The sequence below is a fragment of the Carassius carassius genome, chromosome 11 (assembly GCF_963082965.1).
Source record: "Carassius carassius chromosome 11, fCarCar2.1, whole genome shotgun sequence".
Lineage (NCBI taxonomy): Eukaryota > Metazoa > Chordata > Actinopteri > Cypriniformes > Cyprinidae > Carassius > Carassius carassius.
This window is the reverse complement of record NC_081765.1, coordinates 6,996,529-7,021,183: the sequence shown is the minus strand read 5'-3', so window position 1 is coordinate 7,021,183 and position 24,655 is coordinate 6,996,529. Positions and strand designations below refer to the sequence as shown.

At 45.9% G+C, this 24,655-nt stretch overlaps 11 non-coding genes across 11 annotated transcripts; 5 read left to right on the top strand and 6 right to left on the bottom strand.

Annotated features, from left to right (window-relative positions):
- Positions 1 to 5,395: 5,395 nt before the first annotated feature.
- trnar-ccu (transfer RNA arginine (anticodon CCU)) lies at positions 5,396 to 5,468 on the bottom strand. Its single transcript has one exon. It is a non-coding gene; the product is annotated as a tRNA-Arg (tRNA).
- Positions 5,469 to 7,470: 2,002 nt separating this feature from the next.
- Positions 7,471 to 7,543, bottom strand: trnak-cuu (transfer RNA lysine (anticodon CUU)). Its single transcript has one exon. It is a non-coding gene; the product is annotated as a tRNA-Lys (tRNA).
- A 10,068-nt stretch (positions 7,544 to 17,611) lies between these two features.
- trnag-ucc (transfer RNA glycine (anticodon UCC)) lies at positions 17,612 to 17,683 on the top strand. The gene has a single exon. It is a non-coding gene; the product is annotated as a tRNA-Gly (tRNA).
- Positions 17,684 to 19,088: 1,405 nt separating this feature from the next.
- trnag-ucc (transfer RNA glycine (anticodon UCC)) lies at positions 19,089 to 19,160 on the top strand. The gene has a single exon. It is a non-coding gene; the product is annotated as a tRNA-Gly (tRNA).
- Positions 19,161 to 19,263: 103 nt separating this feature from the next.
- On the bottom strand, positions 19,264 to 19,335 carry trnad-guc (transfer RNA aspartic acid (anticodon GUC)). The gene has a single exon. It is a non-coding gene; the product is annotated as a tRNA-Asp (tRNA).
- Positions 19,336 to 20,546: 1,211 nt separating this feature from the next.
- trnag-ucc (transfer RNA glycine (anticodon UCC)) lies at positions 20,547 to 20,618 on the top strand. Its single transcript has one exon. It is a non-coding gene; the product is annotated as a tRNA-Gly (tRNA).
- Positions 20,619 to 20,721: 103 nt separating this feature from the next.
- Positions 20,722 to 20,793, bottom strand: trnad-guc (transfer RNA aspartic acid (anticodon GUC)). The gene has a single exon. It is a non-coding gene; the product is annotated as a tRNA-Asp (tRNA).
- Positions 20,794 to 22,011: 1,218 nt separating this feature from the next.
- On the top strand, positions 22,012 to 22,083 carry trnag-ucc (transfer RNA glycine (anticodon UCC)). Its single transcript has one exon. It is a non-coding gene; the product is annotated as a tRNA-Gly (tRNA).
- A 103-nt stretch (positions 22,084 to 22,186) lies between these two features.
- trnad-guc (transfer RNA aspartic acid (anticodon GUC)) lies at positions 22,187 to 22,258 on the bottom strand. Its single transcript has one exon. It is a non-coding gene; the product is annotated as a tRNA-Asp (tRNA).
- A 1,230-nt stretch (positions 22,259 to 23,488) lies between these two features.
- On the top strand, positions 23,489 to 23,560 carry trnag-ucc (transfer RNA glycine (anticodon UCC)). Its single transcript has one exon. It is a non-coding gene; the product is annotated as a tRNA-Gly (tRNA).
- A 103-nt stretch (positions 23,561 to 23,663) lies between these two features.
- trnad-guc (transfer RNA aspartic acid (anticodon GUC)) lies at positions 23,664 to 23,735 on the bottom strand. Its single transcript has one exon. It is a non-coding gene; the product is annotated as a tRNA-Asp (tRNA).
- Positions 23,736 to 24,655: the final 920 nt, after the last annotated feature.

The window sequence follows — 24,655 nt, the reverse complement described above, 5'->3', positions numbered from 1 at the left end:
ATGAGAGGTCAAAGTGGCCTCGTCATTTCACGACCAGCCTGTGGTTGTTTCCCATTTTTAGGGACTCAGGAATGTCTTGAAGTTAAAAAGACTTAACAGAAGATGGTTTCGATCCAGCGACCTCTGGGTTATGGGCCCAGCACACTTCCGCTGCGCCACTCTGCTGTAATCATCATTGACAGGACTCGAAACCATGATCTCTTGCTTAGGAGGCCAGTTCCTCAGATATGTCTAGAAGTTAACTCTTTGTGTGTATTGTAAAGGCCTCCTGAATAAGATTGAGATTTAAAAAGACTTTGCAGAGGATGGTTTTGATCCATCGACCTCTGGGTTATGGGCCCAGCACGCTTCCGCTGCTATCACCCATGACAGGACTCGAAACCACAGTCTCTGGCTAAGGAGGCCACTGCCTCAGGAGTGTCTAGAAGTTAACTCTTTGTGTGTATAGTAAAGGCCTCCTGAATAAGATTGAGATTTAAAAAGACTTAGCAGAAGAGGATGGTTCCGATCCATCGATCTCTGGGTTATGGGCCCAGCACGCTTCCGCTGCGCCACTCTGCTTTAATCACCCTTCACAGGACGCAAAACCACAATCTCTGGCTTAGGAGGCCAGTGACTCAGGAGTGTCTAGAAATTAACTCTTTGTGTGTATTGTAAAGGCCTCCTGAATAAGATTGAGATTTAAAAAGAGTTACCAGAGGAAGGTTTCGATCCATCGACCACTGGGCCCAGCACGCTTCCGCTGCACCACTCTGCTGTAATCAACCTTGACAGGACTCGAAACCAGAATCTCTGTCTGAGGAGGCCAGTGCCTCAGGAGTGTCTAGATGTTAACTCTTTGTGTGTATTTTAAAGGCCTCCTGAATAAGATTAAGATTTAAAAAGACTTTGCAGAGTATGTTTTCAATCCATCTACCTCTGGGTTATGGGCCCAGCATGCTTCTGCTGCGCAACTCTGCTGTAATTACCCCAAACGGGACTCAAATCCACATTCCCTGGCTTAGGAGGCCAGTGCCTTATCCATATGAAAGAGTATTATGAGAGGTCAAAGTGGCTTCAGCATTTCACGACCAGCCTGTGGTTGTTTCCCATTTTTAGGGACTCAGGAATGTCTAGAAGTTAAAAGGTCTTGGCAGAGGATGGTTTCGATCCATCTAACCTCTGGGTTATGGGCCCAGCACGCTTCCGCTGCGCCACTCTGCTGTAATCACCCCAGATGGGACTCGAACCCACAATCCCTGGCTTAGGAATTCAGTGCCTCTGGAGTCTCTAGGAGTTAACTTTTTGTGTGTATTGTAAAGGCCTTCTGAATAAGATTGTGATTTAAAAAGAGTTAGCAGAGGAAGATTTCAATCCATCGACCTCTGGATTATGGGCCCAGCACGCTTCCGCTGTGCCATTCTGCTGTAATCAACCTTGACAGGACTCGAAACCAGAATCTCTGTCTGAGGAGGCCAGTGCCTCTGGAGTGTCTAGGAGTTAACTCTTTGTGTTTATTGTAAAAGCCTCCTGAATAAGGTTGAGATTTAAAAAGACTTAGCAGAGGATGATTTGAATCCATCGACCTCTGGGTTATGGGGCCAGCACGCTTCCGCTGCGCCACTCTGCTGTAATCACCCTTCACAGGACTTGAAACCACAATCTCTGGCTAAGGAGGCCAGTGCCTCAGGAGTGTCTAGAAGTTAACTCTTTGTGTGTATTGTAAAGGCCTCCTGAATAAGATTGAGATTTACAAAGACTTTGCAGAGGATGTTTTCGATCCATCTACCTCTGGGTTATGGGCCCAGCACGCTTCTGCTGCGCCACTCTGCTGTAATTACCCCAAATGTCCAACTATAATATCCAAACTATAGTGAAAACCCTATCAATTAGCACAGTAACAAGATCAAGATTCAATATGAATAAGGCTTTATTAGATAAATCTAAGAGATATAAACTAATCTAACACATAAACGCACGCACTCACACATTCACACAAGTTGCAGGAAGATCGAAAGTTAGGGAAAGATGAGTTTAAGAGAATGGAAATATGGAATCCCAAGTTTACAGCAATAAGTTAAATTGAATAGACATGAACATCCATCAATCACTTAATCAACCCTCGCATTGAGTTCCTCAATGAGGTTAAATTTATATTAGATACACCAGCACAAATGTCTGAAGGTACATTGCCTGTGTAAAGTTGTCGCTGATTGGCTGGAAGTTCAGTAGTCGCTGAAGTGACGTCTTGGGAAGGCCCGTGGTTGGGCGTTGGCTGAAGATGCAGAGTTGTGTGGGCTGGTTGAAGTTGAGCGCGCAGACGAGGTCAGACGACGTTACAAAACTTAACTCAGAACACGAAACTCTCAAACGAAAAAGAAAAGAAATAAAGTTTGACGAGACTATGTGGTGTTCCTTCTCATCGTGGCTAAGTAGCAGCAGGCGTGCAGGCTGAAGCACGCTGGGACCGCGCTCAAAGAACAGTGATGACAAACAGCATGGCTAAAAGCTAAAGCTAAGAAGCAAAGCTAAAAGCTGGCATGACTAATAGCAGAAGCTAAACGCTAGAGACTAAAAGCAAACATGGCTAGTAGCAGAAGCAAAGCTAGAGACTAAAAGCAGGCATGACTAATAGCAGAAGCATAGCTAGAGACTAAAAGCCTAGCTAGAGACTAAAAGCAAGATTTTATGGTGTCCTGAGCATTTAAACTGGCCTGTTGGCCACACCTCAAAAGTTGTCTTGACCAATCAGATATAGTCTTGGCTCGGGGGTATCATAAATCAATAATTTTGGACATGATTCCTATAACATATTTATGATACATTTGAGAAATATTTGCTTGTCAGGACTATTTCAAGCAAGCAGTTTCCATCACAAACATACCAAACATGATTATGAATCCTTAAGTTATCCCATAGTTATTAAAAGACATACACAATAAGTGATTATAACATGATAGTCAAATGTGTGGGTTACATATAAATGAATATGGAGTTAAGCGATGGACTGATTCATTCATAAGTCTTTTTGAGTTCATTCTGGTCCATATATATGTACAAAAGACTTTATTTGCCATTCTCTTGACAAAGACTTCTGTGGAGACCAGAGGTTCAAAGCCCCCTTCCCCCTTAGGAATTTCAGTCTGTGTCTGCTAGGTGGGGGGGAAGTCAATGGAAGTCAAAAGATCTTGTGTAGTACTCTCATGGGTTTACATGTGATGTCCAGCGTTGCATTTCCATTACGAACAACAAATTTGACACCAAATTTCTCTCCTTCGAATTGAAATTGTAAATAATTGTTCTAGTGGTGTTAATGTTGAAAGCTGTTGTGTGAACGAGTTGGTTGCTCATCTTGCTTGGGACTTGTGGCACAGAATGTTTTATGACTACCTGAGGAATTCGGCTCGTGTTTCAAACACAGCCCTGATCGACTCTTTAATTTGTCTGGTTCGAGTCATTTCTGCTACAGGACTCAGGAATGTCCGAACCCACAATCCCTGGCTTAGGAGTCCAGTGCCTCTGGAGTTTCTAGGAGTTAACTCTTTGTGTGTATTGTAAAAGCCTCCTGAATAAGATTGAGATTTAAAAAGACTTAGCAGAGGATGGTTTCGATCCATCGACCTCTGGGTTATGGGCCCAGCACGCTTCCGCTGCGCCACTCTGCTGTAATAAATCTCGACAGGACTTGAAACCACAATCTCTGTCTGAGGAGGCCAGTGCCTCTGGAGTGTCTATGAGGTAATTATTAGTGTGTATAGTAAAAGCCTCCTGAATAATATTGAGATTTAAAACAACTCAGCAGAGGATGGTTACGATCCATTGACCACTGGGTTATGTGCACAGCACGGTCCCACTGCGCCACTCTGCTGTAATCACCCCAGATGGGGCTCAAGCCCACAATCCCTGGCTTAAGAGGCCAGTGCCTTATCCATTAGGCCACTGGGGCTTTAATGCATTTGCTAACTTGCCTTTTTAAATCTCAATCTTAATCAGGAGTCCTTTACAATACACACAAAGAGTCTTCTAGATGAATGACTATTATGAGAGGTGAAAGTGGCCTCAGCTTTTCATGACCATCCTGTGGTTGTTGCCCATTTTTAGGGATTCAAGAGTGTCTAGAAGGTAAAAGGTCTTAGCAGAGGATGGTTTCGATCCATCGACCTCTGGGTTATGGGCCCAGCACGCTTCCGCAGCACCACTCTGCTGTAATCACCCAAGATGGGACTCGAACCCACAATCCCTGGCTTAGGAGTCCAGTGCCTCTGGAGTTTCTAGGAGTTAACTCTTTGTGTGTATTGTAAAAGCCTCCTGAATAAGATTGAGATTTAAAAAGACTTAGCAGAGGATGGTTTCGATCCATCGACCTCTGGGTTATGGGCCCAGCACGCTTCCGCTGGGCCACTCTGCTGTAATCACCCCAGATGGGACTCTAACCCACAATCCCTGGCTTAGGAGTCCAGTGCCTCTGTAGTTTCTAGGAGTTAACTTTTTGTGTGTATTGTAAAAGCCTCCTCAATAAGATTGAGATTTAAAAAGACTTAGCAGAGGAGGATTTCGATCCATCGACCTCTGGGTTATGGGCCCAGCACGCTTCCGCTGCGCCACTCTGCTGTAATCTATCTTTACAGGGCTTGAAACCACAATCTCTGTCTGAGGAGGCAGTGCCTCTGGAGTGTCTATGAGTTAATTATTTGTGTGTATAGTAAAAGCCTCCTGATCAAGATTGAGATTTAAAAAGACTTAGCAGAGAATGGTTTCGATCCATCGACCTCTGGGTTATGGGCCCAGCACGCTTCCGCTGCGCCACTTTGCTGTAATCTATCTTGATATGATCCGAAACCACAATCTCTGTCTGAGGAGTCTAGTGCCTCTGGAGTGTCTATGAGTTAATTCTTTGTGTGTATAATAAAAGACTCCTGAATAAGATTGAGATTTAAAAAGACTTAGCAGAGGATGGTTTCGATCCATCGACCTCTGGGTTATGGGCCCAGCACGCTTCCGCTGCTGTAATCAATCTTGACAGGACTTGAAACCACAATCTCTGTCTGAGGAGGCCAGTGCCTCTGGAGTGTCTATGAGGTAATTATTAGTGTGTATAGTAAAAGCCTCTTGAATAATATTGAGATTTAAAAAGACTTAGCAGAGGATGGTTTCAATCCATCGACCTCTGGGTTATGGGCCCAGCACGCTTCCGCTGCGCCACTCTGCTGTAATCAATCTTGATAGATCCGAAAACACAATCTCTGTCTGAGGAGTCTAGTGCCTCTGGAGTGTCTATGAGTTAATTCTTTGTAAGTATAGTAAAAGCCTCCTGAATAAGATTGAGATTTAAAAAGACTTAGCGGAGGATGGTTTCGATCCATCGACCTCTGGGTTATGGGCCCAGCACGCTTCCGCTGCGCCACTCTGCTGTTATCACCCCAGATGGGACTCGAACCCACAATCCCTGGCTTAGGAGGCCAGTGCCTTATTCATTAGGCCACTGGGGCATTAATGCAGTTACTAACTTGCCCTTTTAAATCTCAATCTTAATCAGGAGTCCTTTACTATACACAGAAAGAGTCTTCTAGATGAATGAGTATTATGAGAGGTGAAAGTGGCATCAGCTTTTCATGACCAACCTGTGGTTGTTGCCCATTTTTAGGGATTCAAGAGTGTCTTGAAGGTAAAAGGTCTTAGCAGAGGATGGTTTCGATCCATCGACCTCTGGGTTATGGGCCCAGCAAGCTTCTGCTGCGCCACTCTGCTGTAATCAATCTTGACAGGACTTGAAACCACAATCTCTGTCTGAGAAGGCCAGTGCCTCTGGAGTGTCTATGAGGTAATTATTAGTGTTTATAGAAAAAGCCTCCTGAACAAGATTGAGATTTAAAAAGACTTAGCAGAGGATGGTTTTGAGCCATTGACCTCTGGGCACAATGATCCCACTGCACCACTCTGCTGTAAGCACCCCAGATGGGACTCGAGCCCACAATTCCTGGCTTAAGAGACCAGTGCCTTATCCATTAGGCCACTGGGGCTTTAATGCATTTGCTAACTTGCCCTTTTAAATCTCAATCTTAATCAGGAGTCCTTTACAATACACACAAAGAGCCTTCTAGATGAATTACTATTATGAGAGGTGAAAGTGGCCTCAGCTTTTCATGACCATCCTGTGGTTGTTGCCCATTTTTAGGAATTCAAGAGTGTCTAGAAGGTAAAAGGTCTTAGCAGAGGATGGTTTCGATCCATCGACTTCTGGGTTATGGGCCCAGCACGCCTCCACTGCGCCACTCTGCTGTAATCACCCCAGATGGGACTGGAACCCACAATCCCTGGATTAGGAGGCCAGTGCCTCTGGAGTTTCTAGGAGTTAACTCTTTGTGTGTATTGTAAAAGCCTCCTGAATAAGATTGAGATTTAAAAAGACTTTACAGAGGATGGTTTCGATCCATCGACCTCTGGGTTATGGGCCCAGCACGCTTCCGCAGCGCCACTCTGCTGTAATCACCCAAGATGGGAATCGAACCCACAATCCCTGGCTTAGGAGTCCAGTGCCTCTGGAGTTTCTAGGAGTTAACTTTTTGTGTGTATTGTAAAAGCCTCCTCAATAAGATTGAGATTTAAAAAGACTTAGCGGAGGATGGTTTCGATCCATCGACCTCTGGGTTATGGGCCCAGCACGCTTCCGCTGCGCCACTCTGCTGTTATCACCCCAGATGGGACTTGAAACCACAATCTCTGTCTGAGGAGGCCAGTGCCTCTGGAGTGTCTATGAGGTAATTATTAGTGTGTATAGTAAAAGCCTCCTGATCAAGATTGAGATTTAAAAAGACTTAGCAGAGGATGGTTTCGATCCATCGACCTCTGGGTTATGGGCCCAGCACGCTTCCGCTGCGCCACTCTGCTGTAATCTATCTTGATATGATCCGAAACCACAATCTCTGTCTGAGGAGTCTAGTGCCTCTGGAGTGTCTATGAGTTAATTCTTTGTGTGTATAGTAAAAGACTCCTGAATAAGATTGAGATTTAAAAAGACTTAGTAGAGGATGGTTTCGATCCATCGACCTCTGGGTTATGGGCCCAGCACGCTTCCGCTGCTGTAATCAATCTTGACAGGACTTGAAACCACAATCTCTGTCTGAGGAGGCCAGTGCCTCTGGAGTGTCTATGAGGTAATTATTAGTGTGTATAGTAAAAGCCTCTTGAATAATATTGAAATTTAAAAAGACTTAGCAGAGGATGGTTTCAATCCATCGACCTCTGGGTTATGGGCCCAGCACGCTTCCGCTGCGCCACTCTGCTGTAACCAATCTTGATAGATCCGAAAACACAATCTCTGTCTGAGGAGTCTAGTGCCTCTGGAGTGTCTATGAGTTAATTCTTTGTAAGTATAGTAAAAGCCTCCTGAATAAGATTGAGATTTAAAAAGACTTAGCGGAGGATGGTTTCGATCCATCGACCTCTGGGTTATGGGCCCAGCACGCTTCCGCTGCGCCACTCTGCTGTAAGCACCCCAGATGGGACTCGAGCCCACAATCCCTGGATTAAGAGACCAGTGCCTTATCCATTAGGCCACTGGGGCTTTAATGCATTTGCTAACTTGCCCTTTTAAATCTCAATCTTAATCAGGAGTCCTTTACAATACACACAAAGAGCCTTCTAGATGAATTACTATTATGAGAGGTGAAAGTGGCCTCAGCTTTTCATGACCATCCTGTGGTTGTTGCCCATTTTTAGGAATTCAAGAGTGTCTAGAAGGTAAAAGGTCTTAGCAGAGGATGGTTTCGATCCATCGACTTCTGGGTTATGGGCCCAGCAAGCTTCTGCTGCGCCACTCTGCTGTAATCAATCTTGACAGGACTTGAAACCACAATCTCTGTCTGAGGAGGCCAGTGCCTCTGGAGTGTCTATGAGGTAATTATTAGTGTTTATAGAAAAAGCCTCCTGAATAAGATTGAGATTTAAAAAGACTTTACAGAGGATGGTTTCGATCCATCGACCTCTGGGTTATGGGCCCAGCACGCTTCCGCAGCGCCACTCTGCTGTAATCACCCAAGATGGGACTCGAACCCACAATCCCTGGCTTAGGAGTCCAGTGCCTCTGGAGTTTCTAGGAGTTAACTCTTTGTGTGTATTGTAAAAGCCTCCTCAATAAGATTGAGATTTAAAAAGACTTAGCAGAGGATGGTTTCGATCCATCGACCTCTGGGTTATGGGCCCAGCACGCTTCCGCTGGGCCACTCTGCTGTAATCACCCCAGATGGGACTCTAACCCACAATCCCTGGCTTAGGAGTCCAGTGCCTCTGGAGTTTCTAGGAGTTAACTTTTTGTGTGTATTGTAAAAGCCTCCTCAATAAGATTGAGATTTAAAAAGACTTAGCAAAGGAGGGTTTCGATCCATCGACCTCTGGGTTATGGGCCCAGCACGCTTCCGCTGCGCCACTCTGCTGTAATCTATCTTGACAGGGCTTGAAACCACAATCTCTGTCTGAGGAGGCCAGTGCCTCTGGAGTGTCTATGAGGTAATTATTAGTGTGTATAGTAAAAGCCTCTTGAATAATATTGAGATTTAAAAAGACTTAGCAGAGGATGGTTTCAATCCATCGACCTCTGGGTTATGGGCCCAGCACGCTTCCGCTGCGCCACTCTGCTGTAATCAATCTTGATAGATCCGAAAACACAATCTCTGTCTGAGGAGTCTAGTGCCTCTGGAGTGTCTATGAGTTAATTCTTTGTGTGTATAGTAAAAGCCTCCTGAATAAGATTGAGATTTAAAAAGACTTAGCGGAGGATGGTTTCGATCCATCGACCTCTGGGTTATGGGCCCAGCACGCTTCCGCTGCGCCACTCTGCTGTTATCACCCCAGATGGGACTTGAAACCACAATCTCTGTCTGAGGAGGCCAGTGCCTCTGGAGTGTCTATGAGGTAATTATTAGTGTGTATAGTAAAAGCCTCCTGATCAAGATTGAGATTTAAAAAGACTTAGCAGAGGATGGTTTCGATCCATCGACCTCTGGGTTATGGGCCCAGCACGCTTCCGCTGCGCCACTCTGCTGTAATCTATCTTGATATGATCCGAAACCACAATCTCTGTCTGAGGAGTCTAGTGCCTCTGGAGTGTCTATGAGTTAATTCTTTGTGTGTATAGTAAAAGACTCCTGAATAAGATTGAGATTTAAAAAGACTTAGCAGAGGATGGTTTCGATCCATCGACCTCTGGGTTATGGGCCCAGCACGCTTCCGCTGCTGTAATCAATCTTGACAGGACTTGAAACCACAATCTCTGTCTGAGGAGGCCAGTGCCTCTGGAGTGTCTATGAGGTAATTATTAGTGTGTATAGTAAAAGCCTCTTGAATAATATTGAAATTTAAAAAGACTTAGCAGAGGATGGTTTCAATCCATCGACCTCTGGGTTATGGGCCCAGCACGCTTCCGCTGCGCCACTCTGCTGTAACCAATCTTGATAGATCCGAAAACACAATCTCTGTCTGAGGAGTCTAGTGCCTCTGGAGTGTCTATGAGTTAATTCTTTGTAAGTATAGTAAAAGCCTCCTGAATAAGATTGAGATTTAAAAAGACTTAGCGGAGGATGGTTTCGATCCATCGACCTCTGGGTTATGGGCCCAGCACGCTTCCGCTGCGCCACTCTGCTGTAAACACCCCAGATGGGACTCGAGCCCACAATCCCTGGCTTAAGAGACCAGTGCCTTATCCATTAGGCCACTGGGGCTTTAATGCATTTGCTAACTTGCCCTTTTAAATCTCAATCTTAATCAGGAGTCCTTTACAATACACACAAAGAGCCTTCTAGATGAATTACTATTATGAGAGGTGAAAGTGGCCTCAGCTTTTCATGACCATCCTGTGGTTGTTGCCCATTTTTAGGAATTCAAGAGTGTCTAGAAGGTAAAAGGTCTTAGCAGAGGATGGTTTTGATCCATCGACTTCTGGGTTATGGGCCCAGCAAGCTTCTGCTGCGCCACTCTGCTGTAATCAATCTTGACAGGACTTGAAACCACAATCTCTGTCTGAGGAGGCCAGTGCCTCTGGAGTGTCTATGAGGTAATTATTAGTGTTTATAGAAAAAGCCTCCTGAATAAGATTGAGATTTAAAAAGACTTTACAGAGGATGGTTTCGATCCATCGACCTCTGGGTTATGGGCCCAGCACGCTTCCGCAGCGCCACTCTGCTGTAATCACCCAAGATGGGACTCGAACCCACAATCCCTGGCTTAGGAGTCCAGTGCCTCTGGAGTTTCTAGGAGTTAACTCTTTGTGTGTATTGTAAAAGCCTCCTCAATAAGATTGAGATTTAAAAAGACTTAGCAGAGGATGGTTTCGATCCATCGACCTCTGGGTTATGGGCCCAGCACGCTTCCGCTGGGCCACTCTGCTGTAATCACCCCAGATGGGACTCTAACCCACAATCCCTGGCTTAGGAGTCCAGTGCCTCTGGAGTTTCTAGGAGTTAACTTTTTGTGTGTATTGTAAAAGCCTCCTCAATAAGATTGAGATTTAAAAAGACTTAGCAGAGGAGGGTTTCGATCCATCGACCTCTGGGTTATTGGCCCAGCACGCTTCCGCTGCGCCACTCTGCTGTAATCTATCTTGACAGGGCTTGAAACCACAATCTCTGTCTGAGGAGGCCAGTGCCTCTGGAGTGTCTATGAGGTAATTATTAGTGTGTATAGTAAAAGCCTCTTGAATAATATTGAGATTTAAAAAGACTTAGCAGAGGATGGTTTCAATCCATCGACCTCTGGGTTATGGGCCCAGCACGCTTCCGCTGCGCCACTCTGCTGTAATCAATCTTGATATATCCGAAAACACAATCTCTGTCTGAGGAGTCTAGTGCCTCTGGAGTGTCTATGAGTTAATTCTTTGTGTGTATAGTAAAAGCCTCCTGAATAAGATTGAGATTTAAAAAGACTTAGCGGAGGATGGTTTCGATCCATCGACCTCTGGGTTATGGGCCCAGCACGCTTCCGCTGCGCCACTCTGCTGTTATCACCCCAGATGGGACTTGAAACCACAATCTCTGTCTGAGGAGGCCAGTGCCTCTGGAGTGTCTATGAGGTAATTATTAGTGTGTATAGTAAAAGCCTCCTGATCAAGATTGAGATTTAAAAAGACTTAGCAGAGGATGGTTTCGATCCATCGACCTCTGGGTTATGGGCCCAGCACGCTTCCGCTGCGCCACTCTGCTGTAATCTATCTTGATATGATCCGAAACCACAATCTCTGTCTGAGGAGTCTAGTGCCTCTGGAGTGTCTATGAGTTAATTCTTTGTGTGTATAGTAAAAGACTCCTGAATAAGATTGAGATTTAAAAAGACTTAGCAGAGGATGGTTTCGATCCATCGACCTCTGGGTTATGGGCCCAGCACGCTTCCGCTGCTGTAATCAATCTTGACAGGACTTGAAACCACAATCTCTGTCTGAGGAGGCCAGTGCCTCTGGAGTGTCTATGAGGTAATTATTAGTGTGTATAGTAAAAGCCTCTTGAATAATATTGAAATTTAAAAAGACTTAGCAGAGGATGGTTTCAATCCATCGACCTCTGGGTTATGGGCCCAGCACGCTTCCGCTGCGCCACTCTGCTGTAACCAATCTTGATAGATCCGAAAACACAATCTCTGTCTGAGGAGTCTAGTGCCTCTGGAGTGTCTATGAGTTAATTCTTTGTAAGTATAGTAAAAGCCTCCTGAATAAGATTGAGATTTAAAAAGACTTAGCGGAGGATGGTTTCGATCCATCGACCTCTGGGTTATGGGCCCAGCACGCTTCCGCTGCGCCACTCTGCTGTAAACACCCCAGATGGGACTCGAGCCCACAATCCCTGGCTTAAGAGACCAGTGCCTTATCCATTAGGCCACTGGGGCTTTAATGCATTTGCTAACTTGCCCTTTTAAATCTCAATCTTAATCAGGAGTCCTTTACAATACACACAAAGAGCCTTCTAGATGAATTACTATTATGAGAGGTGAAAGTGGCCTCAGCTTTTCATGACCATCCTGTGGTTGTTGCCCATTTTTAGGAATTCAAGAGTGTCTAGAAGGTAAAAGGTCTTAGCAGAGGATGGTTTTGATCCATCGACTTCTGGGTTATGGGCCCAGCAAGCTTCTGCTGCGCCACTCTGCTGTAATCAATCTTGACAGGACTTGAAACCACAATCTCTGTCTGAGGAGGCCAGTGCCTCTGGAGTGTCTATGAGGTAATTATTAGTGTTTATAGAAAAAGCCTCCTGAATAAGATTGAGATTTAAAAAGACTTTACAGAGGATGGTTTCGATCCATCGACCTCTGGGTTATGGGCCCAGCACGCTTCCGCAGCGCCACTCTGCTGTAATCACCCAAGATGGGACTCGAACCCACAATCCCTGGCTTAGGAGTCCAGTGCCTCTGGAGTTTCTAGGAGTTAACTCTTTGTGTGTATTGTAAAAGCCTCCTCAATAAGATTGAGATTTAAAAAGACTTAGCAGAGGATGGTTTCGATCCATCGACCTCTGGGTTATGGGCCCAGCACGCTTCCGCTGGGCCACTCTGCTGTAATCACCCCAGATGGGACTCTAACCCACAATCCCTGGCTTAGGAGTCCAGTGCCTCTGGAGTTTCTAGGAGTTAACTTTTTGTGTGTATTGTAAAAGCCTCCTCAATAAGATTGAGATTTAAAAAGACTTAGCAGAGGAGGGTTTCGATCCATCGACCTCTGGGTTATTGGCCCAGCACGCTTCCGCTGCGCCACTCTGCTGTAATCTATCTTGACAGGGCTTGAAACCACAATCTCTGTCTGAGGAGGCCAGTGCCTCTGGAGTGTCTATGAGGTAATTATTAGTGTGTATAGTAAAAGCCTCTTGAATAATATTGAGATTTAAAAAGACTTAGCAGAGGATGGTTTCAATCCATCGACCTCTGGGTTATGGGCCCAGCACGCTTCCGCTGCGCCACTCTGCTGTAATCAATCTTGATATATCCGAAAACACAATCTCTGTCTGAGGAGTCTAGTGCCTCTGGAGTGTCTATGAGTTAATTCTTTGTGTGTATAGTAAAAGCCTCCTGAATAAGATTGAGATTTAAAAAGACTTAGCGGAGGATGGTTTCGATCCATCGACCTCTGGGTTATGGGCCCAGCACGCTTCCGCTGCGCCACTCTGCTGTTATCACCCCAGATGGGACTTGAAACCACAATCTCTGTCTGAGGAGGCCAGTGCCTCTGGAGTGTCTATGAGGTAATTATTAGTGTGTATAGTAAAAGCCTCCTGATCAAGATTGAGATTTAAAAAGACTTAGCAGAGGATGGTTTCGATCCATCGACCTCTGGGTTATGGGCCCAGCACGCTTCCGCTGCGCCACTCTGCTGTAATCTATCTTGATATGATCCGAAACCACAATCTCTGTCTGAGGAGTCTAGTGCCTCTGGAGTGTCTATGAGTTAATTCTTTGTGTGTATAGTAAAAGACTCCTGAATAAGATTGAGATTTAAAAAGACTTAGCAGAGGATGGTTTCGATCCATCGACCTCTGGGTTATGGGCCCAGCACGCTTCCGCTGCTGTAATCAATCTTGACAGGACTTGAAACCACAATCTCTGTCTGAGGAGGCCAGTGCCTCTGGAGTGTCTATGAGGTAATTATTAGTGTGTATAGTAAAAGCCTCTTGAATAATATTGAAATTTAAAAAGACTTAGCAGAGGATGGTTTCAATCCATCGACCTCTGGGTTATGGGCCCAGCACGCTTCCGCTGCGCCACTCTGCTGTAACCAATCTTGATAGATCCGAAAACACAACCTCTGTCTGAGGAGTCTAGTGCCTCTGGAGTGTCTATGAGTTAATTCTTTGTAAGTATAGTAAAAGCCTCCTGAATAAGATTGAGATTTAAAAAGACTTAGCGGAGGATGGTTTCGATCCATCGACCTCTGGGTTATGGGCCCAGCACGCTTCCGCTGCGCCACTCTGCTGTAAGCACCCCAGATGGGACTCGAGCCCACAATCCCTGGCTTAAGAGACCAGTGCCTTATCCATTAGGCCACTGGGGCTTTAATGCATTTGCTAACTTGCCCTTTTAAATCTCAATCTTAATCAGGAGTCCTTTACAATACACACAAAGAGCCTTCTAGATGAATTACTATTATGAGAGGTGAAAGTGGCCTCAGCTTTTCATGACCATCCTGTGGTTGTTGCCCATTTTTAGGAATTCAAGAGTGTCTAGAAGGTAAAAGGTCTTAGCAGAGGATGGTTTTGATCCATCGACTTCTGGGTTATGGGCCCAGCAAGCTTCTGCTGCGCCACTCTGCTGTAATCAATCTTGACAGGACTTGAAACCACAATCTCTGTCTGAGGAGGCCAGTGCCTCTGGAGTGTCTATGAGGTAATTATTAGTGTTTATAGAAAAAGCCTCCTGAATAAGATTGAGATTTAAAAAGACTTTACAGAGGATGGTTTTGATCCATCGACCTCTGGGTTATGGGCCCAGCACGCTTCCGCAGCGCCACTCTGCTGTAATCACCCAAGATGGGACTCGAACCCACAATCCCTGGCTTAGGAGTCCAGTGCCTCTGGAGTTTCTAGGAGTTAACTCTTTGTGTGTATTGTAAAAGCCTCCTCAATAAGATTGAGATTTAAAAAGACTTAGCAGAGGATGGTTTCGATCCATCGACCTCTGGGTTATGGGCCCAGCACGCTTCCGCTGGGCCACTCTGCTGTAATCACCCCAGATGGGACTCGAACCCACAATCCCTGGCTTAGGAGTCCAGTGCCTCTGGAGTTTCTAGGAGTTAACTTTTTGTTTGTATTGTAAAATCCTCCTGAATAAGATTGAGATTTAAAAAGACTTCGCATAGGATGGTTTCGATCCATCGACCTATGGGTTATGGGCCCAGCACGCTTCCGCTGCGCCACTTTGCTGTAATCAATCTAGGTAGGACTTGAAACCACACTCTCTGTCTGAGGAGGCAGTGCCTCTGGAGTGTCTATGAGTTAATTATTTGTGTGTATAGTAAAAGCCTCCTGAGTAAGATTGAGATTTAAAAAGACTTAGCAGAGGATGGTTTCAATCCATCGACCTCTGGGTTATGGGCTCAGCGCGCTTCCGCTGCGCCACTCTGCTGTAATCAATCTTGATACGATCCGAAAACACAATCTCTGTCCGAGGAGTCTAGTGCCTCTGGAGTGTCTATGAGTTAATTCTTTGTGTGTATAGTAAAAGCCTCCTGAATAAGATTGAGATTTAAAAAGACTTAGCAGAAGATGGTTTCGATTTATCGACCTCTGGGTTATGGGCCCAGCACGCTTCCGCTGCGCCACTCTGCTGTAATCAATCTTGACAGGACTCGAACCCACAATCCCTGTCTGAGGAGGACAGTGGTTCTGGAGTGTCTATGAGGTAATTATTAGTGTGTATAGTAAAAGCCTCCTGAATAATATTGAAATTTAAAACAACTCAGCAGAGGATGGTTTAGATCCATCGACCTCTGGGTTATGGGCCCAGCACTCTTCCGCTGGGCCACTCTGCTGTAATCACCCCAGATAGGACTCAAACCCACAATCCCTGGCTTAGGAGGCCAGTGCCTCTGGAGTATCTAGGAGTTAACTCTTTGTGTGTATTGTAAAAGCCTCCTGAATAAGATTGAGATTTAAAAAGACTTAGCAGAGGATAGTTTCAATCCATCGACCTCTGGGTTATGGGCCCAGCACGCTTCCGCTGTGCCACTCTGCTGTAATCACCCCAGATGGGACTCGAACCCACAATCCCTGGCTTAGGAGTCCAGTGCCTCTGGAGTTTCTAGGAGTTAACTTTTTGTGTGTATTGTAAAAGCCTCCTGAATAAGATTGAGATTTAAAAAGACTTAGCAGAGGATGGCTTCGATCCATTGACCTCTGGGTTATGGGCACAGCACGCTTCCCTGGCCCCCGCGACTATAAATAAAATGAAAAACTTACTTTTTTGTGAGTTTTAGTTATATTTCATATATATGGGTTTTCTGTACAGTTATACACATATAAATAGACGTATCTTTATAAATAAAGGCCTGAAACATTATCAAAGTGTTCTTTTTAATTATTCACATTTTTCTATATTAAAAATAACTATTCCCTATTATAATGTATATGTTTCTTAAGATCTTTGCACATTTTGTACACCATACAAAAGAACAATTATTACAAGATTTATTTTTATCTTTGTTCACAAAGTTCATCTATTATATGTTAATCGTACTTAAAGTGTACCTAGATGAAAAAACGAATACAAACTCATTTTATGGTATTTGTGGCCGAGACGGGATTCGAACCTCTAATTCTGTGTATATTTTTCGTCCCGCCTCCCTGGAATTTCCTTCGTTGCTATTGGCTAGTTAGCGCTCTACACCTATCCGCGACTGGCCTCCGCGTGACAGGCGGAGATACTGTCCACTATACTAACGAGGAGCTGTGCATGTTGCTGTTTCTCCCCCAACCGACGCTACTGCACCGACATAACTGAACAATGCATGGCTTTTTCTGACGCTGACACAGCCCTAGCACCGTCAAATTCCGGATGGACCCATCATTAGCTAAAGTGGCATTACATTTGGAACACTACCCGTTGCAGGGGTCATTGTTTGGACTCTTTTTTTTTTTTTTTTTAAATAGTGCTTTAAACAAAAAGGATTGTGTCAATGCAACTGAACAACATTAATTAGGAACACAGTGCGTCAATAAAGCAAAATGACAGTTAAAGGCATTTCGTCATTGAAATCGATGATGTCATCATTCAGCTAAGTTCAGTTTAAATAGTATCTGTGCAATAATTTTCAATCAAGTCAACGATATCGCTGTACATGAAGTGTCCCCAGCTATGCCTGCCAGAGGCGACAGAGGCAAGGAACCAAAACTCGATCGGTGAAAAAATGGAGAAAAAACCCGGTGAGAAACCAGGCTCAGTCGGGGAGACAGTTCTCCTCTGGTCAGAAGAAACCAGCAAATCAGCTCCAGGCTGCAGAAAAGTCAGACTGTGCAGAAGAATCATCTGTTTCCTGTGGTCTTGTCCTGGTGGTCGTCTAAGACAAGGTCTTTACAGGGGATCTGTATCTGGGGCTCATCTAGTTGTCCCGGTCTCCGCTGTGTTTCAGGGCCATAGAGGTCCTTTGTAGGTGTTGATCCACCATCTTGTCTGGATACTGACTGGATCCGGGTGACTGAAGCGGCCCACTGATCTGGATACAGAATGGATCTGGTGGCTACGGTGACCTCGGAATAAGGGATTTCTTTAAAAGACTCTTTTATTCATATAAGATTTTCTCCAACTTTTCAGATGGAGGCATGAGAAAGAGATTGCCTTGATTGGGCTTGTGGTTATTGGTGGACCGAGGACAGAGCTACAACAAAATGCAATAGCAGAATCAATTTGGCCGTCCGCCAACACGCTGCAGGAGGGCGTGCCACTGGTCATCGTCTGTATTTGCACTCTCTGCGTTTGCGCTGTCAGCACTTAGTGTTTATTTAGCTGGCATGGGAAGGCAGCACTTTCTTGTACGTGACGGGAAGCAAACTCTGGAAGGCTCTCTTTAGTGACGGGTCCAAACAAAGATCTCATCAGCTCCTCTAGCCCTATCGGCGACTCGTGCACTTCGAGCCTTCTTAACGACGGCGCAAGTGGCTGACTGCTGACTGCGTTGGTGGTATAGTGGTGAGCATAGCTGCCTTCCAAGCAGTTGACCCGGGTTCGATTCCCGGCCAACGCATGTCCTTTGGCTCGGGCTGATGTCGAAGCAGACCTCCTTCTGTGACCTGTGGCTCCTCCCAAAACTTTTGGATGGATCGTTCAGAAGCCGAAAAGAGGTAGCTCTCCCCGTCGGGGAATCGAACCCCGGTCTTCCGCGTGACAGGCAGAGATACTGTCCACTATACTAACGAGGAGCTGTGCATGTTGCTGTTTCTCCCCCAACCGACGCTACTGCACCGACATAACTGAACAATGCATGGCTTTTTCTGACGCTGACACAGCCCTAGCACCGTCAAATTCCGGATGGACCCATCATTAGCTAAAGTGGCATTACATTTGGAACACTACCCGTTGCAGGGGTCATTGTTTGGACTCTTTTTTTTTTTTTTTTTTTTTTTAAATAGTGCTTTAAACAAAAAGGATTGTGTCAATGCAACTGAACAACATTAATTAGGAACACAGTGCGTCAATAAAGCAAAATGACAGTTAAAGGCATTTCGTCATTGAAATCGATGATGTCATCATTCAGCTAAGTTCAGTTTAAATAGTATCTTGTGCAATAATTTTCAATCAAGTCAACGATATCGCTGTACATGAAGTGTCCCCAGCTATGCCTGCCAGAGGCGACAGAGGCAAGGAACCAAAACTCGATCGGTGAAAAAATGGAGAAAAAACCCGGTGAGAAACCAGGCTCAGTCGGGGAGACAGTTCTCCTCTGGTCAGAAGAAACCAGCAAATCAGCTCCAGGCTGCAGAAAAGTCAGACTGTGCAGAAGAATCATCTGTTTCCTGTGGTCTTGTCCTGGTGGTCGTCTAAGACAAGGTCTTTACAGGGGATCTGTATCTGGGGCTCATCTAGTTGTCCCGGTCTCCGCTGTGTTTCAGGGCCATAGAGGTCCTTTCTAGGTGTTGATCCACCATCTTGTCTGGATACTGACTGGATCCGGGTGACTGAAGCGGCCCACTGATCTGGATACAGAATGGATCTGGTGGCTACGGTGACCTCGGAATAAGGGATTTCTTTAAAAGACTCTTTTATTCGTATAAGATTTTCTCCAACTTTTCAGATGGAGGCATGAGAAAGAGATTGCCTTGATTGGGCTTGTGGTTATTGGTGGACCGAGGACAGAGCTACAACAAAATGCAATAGCAGAATCAATTTGACCGTCCGCCAACACGCTGCAGGAGGGCGTGCCACTGGTCATCGTCTGTATTTGCACTCTCTGCGTTTGCGCTGTCAGCACTTAGTGTTTATTTAGCTGGCATGGGAAGGCAGCACTTTCTTGTACGTGACGGGAAGCAAACTCTGGAAGGCTCTCTTTAGTGACGGGTCCAAACAAAGATCTCATCAGCTCCTCTAGCCCTATCGGCGACTCGTGCACTTCGAGCCTTCTTAACGACGGTGCAAGTGGCTGACTGCTGACTGCGTTGGTGGTATAGTGGTGAGCATAGCTGCCTTCCAAGCAGTTGACCCGGGTTCGATTCCCGGCCAACGCATGTCCTTTGGCTCGGGCTGATGTCGAAGCAGACCTCCTTCTGTGACCTGTGGCTCCTCCCAAAACTTTTGGATGGATCGTTCAGAAGCCGAAAAGAGGTAGCTCTCCCCGTCGGGGAATCGAACCCCGGTCTTCCGCGTGACAGGCGGAGATACTGTCCACTATACTAACGAGGAGCTGTGCATGTTGCTGTTTTTCCCCCAACCGACATAACTGAACAATGCATGGCTTTTTCTGACGCTGACACAGCCCTAGCACCGTCAAATTCGGGATGGACACATCATTAGCTAAAGTGGCATTACATTTGGAACACTACCCGTTGCAGGGGTCATTGTTTGGACTCTTTTTTTTTTTTTTTTTTTAAATAGTGCTTTAAACAAAAAGGATTGTGTCAATGCAACTGAACAACATTAATTAGGAACACAGTGCGTCAATAAAGCAAAATGACAGTTAAAGGCATTTCGTCATTGAAATCGATGATGTCATCATTCAGCTAAGTTCAGTTTAAATAGTATCTGTGCAATAATTTTCAATCAAGTCAACGATATCGCTGTACATGAAGTGTCCCCAGCTATGCCTGCCAGAGGCGACAGAGGCAAGGAACCAAAACTCGATCGGTGAAAAAATGGAGAAAAAACCCGGTGAGAAACCAGGCTCAGTCGGGGAGACAGTTCTCCTCTGGTCAGAAGAAACCAGCAAATCAGCTCCAGGCTGCAGAAAAGTCAGACTGTGCAGAAGAATCATCTGTTTCCTGTGGTCTTGTCCTGGTGGTCGTCTAAGACAAGGTCTTTACAGGGGATCTGTATCTGGGGCTCATCTAGTTGTGCCGGTCTCCGCTGTGTTTCAGGGCCATAGAGGTCCTTTCTAGGTGTTGATCCACCATCTTGTCTGGATACTGACTGGATCCGGGTGACTGAAGCGGCCCACTGATCTGGATACAGAATGGATCTGGTGGCTACGGTGACCTCGGAATAAGGGATTTCTTTAAAAGACTCTTTTATTCATATAAGATTTTCTCCAACTTTTCAGATGGAGGCATGAGAAAGAGATTGCCTTGATTGGGCTTGTGGTTATTGGTGGACCGAGGACAGAGCTACAACAAAATGCAATAGCAGAATCAATTTGGCCGTCCGCCAACACGCTGCAGGAGGGCGTGCCACTGGTCATCGTCTGTATTTGCACTCTCTGCGTTTGCGCTGTCAGCACTTAGTGTTTATTTAGCTGGCATGGGAAGGCAGCACTTTCTTGTACGTGACGGGAAGCAAACTCTGGAAGGCTCTCTTTAGTGACGGGTCCAAACAAAGATCTCATCAGCTCCTCTAGCCCTATCGGCGACTCGTGCACTTCGAGCCTTCTTAACGACGGCGCAAGTGGCTGACTGCTGACTGCGTTGGTGGTATAGTGGTGAGCATAGCTGCCTTCCAAGCAGTTGACCTGGGTTCGATTCCCGGCCAACGCATGTCCTTTGGCTCGGGCTGATGTCGAAGCAGACCTCCTTCTGTGACCTGTGGCTCCTCCCAAAACTTTTGGATGGATCGTTCAGAAGCCGAAAAGAGGTAGCTCTCCCCGTCGGGGAATCGAACCCCGGTCTTCCGCGTGACAGGCGGAGATACTGTCCACTATACTAACAAGGAGCTGTGCATGTTGCTGTTTCTCCCCCAACCGACGCTACTGCACCGACATAACTGAACAATGCATGGCTTTTTCTGACGCTGACACAGCCCTAGCACCGTCAAATTCCGGATGGACCCATCATTAGCTAAAGTGGCATTACATTTGGAACACTACCCGTTGCAGGGGTCATTGTTTGGACTCTTTTTTTTTTTTTTTTTTTTTTTAAATAGTGCTTTAAACAAAAAGGATTGTGTCAATGCAACTGAACAACATTAATTAGGAACACAGTGCGTCAATAAAGCAAAATGACAGTTAAAGGCATTTCGTCATTGAAATCGATGATGTCATCATTCAGCTAAGTTCAGTTTAAATAGTATCTGTGCAATAATTTTCAATCAAGTCAACGATATCGCTGTACATGAAGTGTCCCCAGCTATGCCTGCCAGAGGCGACAGAGGCAAGGAACCAAAACTCGATCGGTGAAAAAATGGAGAAAAAACCCGGTGTGAAACCAGGCTCAGTCGGGGAGACAGTTCTCCTCTGGTCAGAAGAAACCAGCAAATCAGCTCCAGGCTGCAGAAAAGTCAGACTGTGCAGAAGAATCATCTGTTTCCTGTGGTCTTGTCCTGGTGGTCGTCTAAGACAAGGTCTTTACAGGGGATCTGTATCTGGGGCTCATCTAGTTGTCCCGGTCTCCGCTGTGTTTCAGGGCCATAGAGGTCCTTTCTAGGTGTTGATCCACCATCTTGACTGGATCCGGGTGACTGAAGCGGCCCACTGATCTGGATACAGAATGGATCTGGTGGCTACGGTGACCTCGGAATAAGGGATTTCTTTAAAAGACTCTTTTATTCATATAAGATTTTCTCCAACTTTTCAGATGGAGGCATGAGAAAGAGATTGCCTTGATTGGGCTTGTGGTTATTGGTGGACCGAGGACAGAGCTACAACAAAATGCAATAGCAGAATCAATTTGGCCGTCCGCCAACACGCTGCAGGAGGGCGTGCCACTGGTCATCGCCTGTATTTGCACTCTCTGCGTTTGCGCTGTCAGCACTTAGTGTTTATTTAGCTGGCATGGGAAGGCAGCACTTTCTTGTACGTGACGGGAAGCAAACTCTGGAAGGCTCTCTTTAGTGACGGGTCCAAACAAAGATCTCATCAGCTCCTCTAGCCCTATCGGCGACTCGTGCACTTCGAGCCTTCTTAACGACGGCGCAAGTGGCTGACTGCTGACTGCGTTGGTGGTATAGTGGTGAGCATAGCTGCCTTCCAAGCAGTTGACCCGGGTTCGATTCCCGGCCAACGCATGTCCTTTGGCTCGGGCTGATGTCGAAGCAGACCTCCTTCTGTGACCTGTGGCTCCTCCCAAAACTTTTGGATGGATCGTTCAGAAGCCGAAAAGAGGTAGCTCTCCCCGTCGGGGAATCGAACCCCGGTCTTCCGCGTGACAGGCGGAGATACTGTCCACTATACTAACGAGGAGCTGTGCATGTTGCTGTTTCTCCCCCAACCGACGCTACTGCACCGACATAACTGAACAATGCATGGCTTTTTCTGACGCTGACACAGCCCTAGCACCGTCAAATTCTGGATGGACCCATCATTAGCTAAAGTGGCATTACATTTGGAACACTACCCGTTGCAGGGGTCATTGTTTGGACTCTTTTTTTTTTTTTTTTTTTTTTTTAAATAGTGCTTTAAACAAAAAGGATTGTGTCAATGCAACTGAACAACATTAATTAGGAACACAGTGCGTCAATAAAGCAAAATGACAGTTAAAGGCATTTCGTCATTGAAATCGATGATGTCATCATTCAGCTAAGTTCAGTTTAAATAGTATCTGTGCAATAATTTTCAATCAAGTCAACGATATCGCTGTACATGAAGTGTCCCCAGCTATGCCTGCCAGAGGCGACAGAGGCAAGGAACCAAAACTCGATCGGTGAAAAAATGGAGAAAAAACCCGGTGAGAAACCAGGCTCAGTCGGGGAGACAGTTCTCCTCTGGTCAGAAGAAACCAGCAAATCAGCTCCAGGCTGCAGAAAAGTCAGACTGTGCAGAAGAATCATCTGTTTCCTGTGGTCTTGTCCTGGTGGTCGTCTAAGACAAGGTCTTTACAGGGGATCTGTATCTGGGGCTCATCTAGTTGTCCCGGTCTCCGCTGTGTTTCAGGGCCATAGAGGTCCTTTCTAGGTGTTGATCCACCATCTTGTCTGGATACTGACTGGATCCGGGTGACTGAAGCGGCCCACTGATCTGGATACAGAATGGATCTGGTGGCTACGGTGACCTCGGAATAAGGGATTTCTTTAAAAGACTCTTTTATTCATATAAGATTTTCTCCAACTTTTCAGATGGAGGCATGAGAAAGAGATTGCCTTGATTGGGCTTGTGGTTATTGGTGGACCGAGGACAGAGCTACAACAAAATGCAATAGCAGAATCAATTTGGCCGTCCGCCAACACGCTGCAGGAGGGCGTGCCACTGGTCATCGTCTGTATTTGCACTCTCTGCGTTTGCGCTGTCAGCACTTAGTGTTTATTTAGCTGGCATGGGAAGGCAGCACTTTCTTGTACGTGACGGGAAGCAAACTCTGGAAGGCTCTCTTTAGTGACGGGTCCAAACAAAGATCTCATCAGCTCCTCTAGCCCTATCGGCGACTCGTGCACTTCGAGCCTTCTTAACGACGGCGCAAGTGGCTGACTGCTGACTGCGTTGGTGGTATAGTGGTGAGCATAGCTGCCTTCCAAGCAGTTGACCCGGGTTCGATTCCCGGCCAACGCATGTCCTTTGGCTCGGGCTGATGTCGAAGCAGACCTCCTTCTGTGACCTGTGGCTCCTCCCAAAACTTTTGGATGGATCGTTCAGAAGCCGAAAAGAGGTAGCTCTCCCCGTCGGGGAATCGAACCCCGGTCTTCCGCGTGACAGGCGGAGATACTGTCCACTATACTAACGAGGAGCTGTGCATGTTGCTGTTTCACCCCCAACCGACGCTACTGCACCGACATAACTGAACAATGCATGGCTTTTTCTGACGCTGACACAGCCCTAGCACCGTCAAATTCCGGATGGACCCATCATTAGCTAAAGTGGCATTACATTTGGAACACTACCCGTTGCAGGGGTCATTGTTTGGACTCTTTTTTTTTTTTTTTTTTTTTTTTAAATAGTGCTTTAAACAAAAAGGATTGTGTCAATGCAACTGAACAACATTAATTAGGAACACAGTGCGTCAATAAAGCAAAATGACAGTTAAAGGCATTTCGTCATTGAAATCGATGATGTCATCATTCAGCTAAGTTCAGTTTAAATAGTATCTGTGCAATAATTTTCAATCAAGTCAACGATATCGCTGTACATGAAGTGTCCCCAGCTATGCCTGCCAGAGGCGACAGAGGCAAGGAACCAAAACTCGATCGGTGAAAAAATGGAGAAAAAACCCGGTGAGAAACCAGGCTCAGTCGGGGAGACAGTTCTCCTCTGGTCAGAAGAAACCAGCAAATCAGCTCCAGGCTGCAGAAAAGTCAGACTGTGCAGAAGAATCATCTGTTTCCTGTGGTCTTGTCCTGGTGGTCGTCTAAGACAAGGTCTTTACAGGGGATCTGTATCTGGGGCTCATCTAGTTGTCCCGGTCTCCGCTGTGTTTCAGGGCCATAGAGGTCCTTTCTAGGTGTTGATCCACCATCTTGTCTGGATACTGACTGGATCCGGGTGACTGAAGCGGCCCACTGATCTGGATACAGAATGGATCTGGTGGCTACGGTGACCTCGGAATAAGGGATTTCTTTAAAAGACTCTTTTATTCATATAAGATTTTCTCCAACTTTTCAGATGGAGGCATGAGAAAGAGATTGCCTTGATTGGGCTTGTGGTTATTGG